General features: G+C 49.4%; 1 pseudogene; it reads right to left on the reverse strand.

Annotated features, from left to right (window-relative positions):
* Positions 1-1,233: 1,233 nt before the first annotated feature.
* Positions 1,234-2,562, reverse strand: LOC149744311 (Y-box-binding protein 3-like; annotated as a pseudogene).
* Positions 2,563-3,573: the final 1,011 nt, after the last annotated feature.

A 3,573-nucleotide genomic window follows, 5' to 3' on the forward strand; every position in this document is an offset into this window, starting at 1 on the left:
AGCCTTCCAGAAATCCTCCACAGGCCCCCTGGATGAACTCAACCAGGAAGCACAGATGAAATCTATAGACTAGGTTTTTCTATTCATCTCCACATGTATGCACCACAAAAATTATACCTGCGTCCACGCTCACTTTCTTTTTTTAATTAATTAATTAATTTATTTATTTATTCTTTTTTTCCTTAAGTTTCTTCCCCAGATTTATTGAGATAGTGTAAGTTTATGATGTACAATGTGCTAATTTTACACAAGTATATATTGTAAAATGTTACCCAAAATAAGGTTAATTAACACATCTTTCACCTCACATAATTAACATTTTCTTGTTGTTGTCATGGTGAGAACATTAATGCTCTACTCTTATAGCAACTTTCAAGTATACAATACAGCATTTTTAACGATAGTCTTCATGCTGTACATTAGTTCCCTGGAACTTACTCAACTTACAATTGAATGTTCATACCCCTTGACCAGCATATCTCATTTCCACTGCCCCCCTCCAGCCCCTCATGCCCATTTTCTTTTGTATACTTAAATGGTGTTAGATTTAATCCATTAAAAGGAAAAAAAGGCACACATTGAGGCAAATTCTGTTTCCAGAGAGCCACATTTCTTACGTGTCACGGTGATGTACTCAGTTTTTTGCGTTTTGCCTCATAGAGTACTATCTATGTAGTAATGTGGGTAGTTGGGCCCACCCTCCCGATTTATTGCTCAGTTTCCAGGGCAGGGGAAGAGGATGAAAATAAAAGAGATGGGGATACTTCTATCTTCATGTATTCTTATCTTTTAGAATACCCCATGATGTTCAATGTTTGAGTCCAGAATTAGTCTTAAATTCATGGCTTGTAAAGAGAACAATATGTAGGATCTTTGCTAAAACTCATTCTAAAAAAAGATTGAAAGGACAGTCTCAATACAATTATGGGCTAGTAGGCTTTAAAAAATTTCAGACAACAGTGATATCATATAAAAGCAACATGAAATGTTTTATTGAGAAAATGACCACTCAGGTGAGTAATATCACAACAGCAATGTCAGATCATCTTCAATATCAGATAATCTTCATTTCTGTGTTAAAAATAAAAAATAATTTTTAAAATTACTTCAACTCATTCACCTGGGGATACAGAATAATAGCTGTGGTCCTGGTCAGATCTTTAAAAAGAATAGATTCAGAGGTGTGTGTGTGCCTCTGTGTGTGTGTGTGTGTGTGTGTGTGTGTGTGTGTACAGAAACTACCAAAGCAGATGGTATGAGGGAATTTAGAAATACATAAGTCTTGTAATTTATCCTTCCCCAACCCCTGGGGAAGGGGCATGTATTTTTCTCAGGGCACAAATCTAACAGTCAGTGTGGATGTTTGGACTGCGTTGCAACAAAGGGCATTATCTCTTCAAGGGGGCATCACCTGCAGCCCAGGCCAGGGAGTTCCAGGGGAGGGAGCCGAGCTATTACTCGGCCCGGACGGCAGAGGGGGTATCCACGACCAGGGCGTTCTCCTCCTCAGGGGCGCTGCTCTTCTTGTCCACAGCAACAAAGGCAGGTGTTTCATTGGGGCTCTTCTTGATCTTGCCCGCTCTTCCCTCCAGATCCTGGCCCTGGACGCCAGGCGCCTGCTGTGGGCGGCGGCGCGGGTTATTGGGACGGCGGGACCCATAGCTTGGAGGAGGCCTCTGTTGCAGATCGCCGCAGGCGTCGCGCGGACTATCCCTGTGCTCCGCCTCCAGCTCCGCAGGGATGCCTTGTGAGGGTGTTGGACCAAGAGTGGTGCCTAGGCCTCTAGGGCGGCTCAGCAGGTAGCTGGGGCTCTGATGCTGTCACGGCAGGCCCTGGGGCCTTGTGTTCTGTGCGGACCCTGTCAGGTGGTCGGGCCGTGGGCCGCTAGTAGTAGCCAGGATCGATGGGCGGTGGGTCAAGTTTGGGGATCTGAGGCAGTGCGGGAAGCGCCGAGGCCTTTGGTCTTGGGGGTGGCCAGGGCTACGGCGCCTCAGGCCCTGGGCCGCAGTGAAGCCTTTGCCACTGCCCTCGCCTTTCTCAACGTTGTGCTCAGTGCCCTTGGGACCGTGTGGGGGCGGGGCTCGGCCATGGATAGAGAATCCCCAGCGGAAGCGGGGGCTGTGGGCAGCATAGCAGCTTCCCTCCACTGGGGCGCCCGCTCACGTTAGTGGCCTCGGTGCCCCGCTCGCCCTGCACCACGTGGAACTCGACAGTCTCGGCTTCGCCCACGCTGAGTTCGAACTTGCGAGGGTTGTTCCGGGGGATGGCCGTGTGGTGAACGAACACACCTTCCTGGGTATCATGACTACTAATGAAACCGTACCTGTTCTTCACGTTCAACAACTTGACGGAGCCTTGCACCCACTTAGGGATGACTTTCTTGGGCACCTTTCCCATGGCGCCCACCGTGGTAACCTTGGGGATCACATCCCTGCTGAGGTTGTCAGCACCTAGGGCTCGGGGCAGATCTCCGCCTCCCATGGATGCCAGGTATTTCTGCGAGGCTTGAGGGGAGAAGGAAGCGGCCACCTCCGTGAGGGAGGCCTCTCCAGCCTCATTCATGAGGCCCTCCTTGCTCCTTTCTCAGAGAATCTGAGGGAAATTTGGCCCTCTTATGCTGGAAGGTGGGGGAGGGGTCTGGAGGCAGGACCCTCTCCAAGAGGGTAGTGGGTAAGGGCCAAGGTCTCTCTGGCTTCACTCTGAGACTCTTGGAGACGCCTATGGGGTCTCCTGGGGCAGGGGTTCGCAGACCAAACAATGGCTACTGCAGTGATGTCTCACTGTGGGGTGGGGCGGGGCGTTCCTAGATGGGGCTCGAGCTGGGAGGCAGGGCAAATGCACTCCTCCCCATGCTCCTGCCAGCATGTCACAGTACCTCGTGGTTTCTGGTGGAGAGGCGGCACACTTGAAGCTCTAGGGAGTGGTCTTGAACACCCTCTTACTTGCTTGAGTGGATGTGAGGACAGGACCCAACTTCCATCCCTCTTCCTTGGCTGGGGAGATTCACAGCCTCCTAAGGGCACTCTCTCAGTCTTCTCTCACAAAACTGTGGTCCTCTTCCAACCCGTGGTGTGCCCTGTATATGGGTCAGGCATTTTGTGTAACTTGAGGCAAAATGACAACCACATGATATTAAGACCCAGTCAAAGAAGCCTGCTGTGGTGTTTGTTTGTTTGTTTTGCTTTTGTTTTCCGGCAGGAGAGCAAAAGAAGGCTGCCAGGGCTAGAATGCTAATACTGAGAAGACACTAAAGTGCAGGTTTATCCAGACTAGTGTTAAGATTGTGTTGACCTAAAACAAATAGACTGTCAGATATTGCCCCAACAAAAATGGGTTTATTCCGGATCAACAAAGAATTGCAATTCAGGGTCTGCAACCATGGTGAGCCACGTGCAAATCCCTCCAACAGGGAGAGGATAACTCTTTCAAAGAGAGGAAGAGGAAGTTAGGAAGGCTATAGTAAACAAAGTGTCCATTGGCGGCTGAGAGTTGGAAGTGTGGTGGCTTTTCATTGGCTGAGTCGTGGCAGTCTCTCATTGGCTGAGCTCTTGCCAGGCAAGAAGCGGAAGTCTT

This window comes from Delphinapterus leucas, chromosome X (genome assembly GCF_059928025.1).
Source record: "Delphinapterus leucas isolate spDelLeu-1000000601 "Yukka" chromosome X, BTC_Dleu_Yukka2, whole genome shotgun sequence".
Classification (NCBI taxonomy): domain Eukaryota; kingdom Metazoa; phylum Chordata; class Mammalia; order Artiodactyla; family Monodontidae; genus Delphinapterus; species Delphinapterus leucas.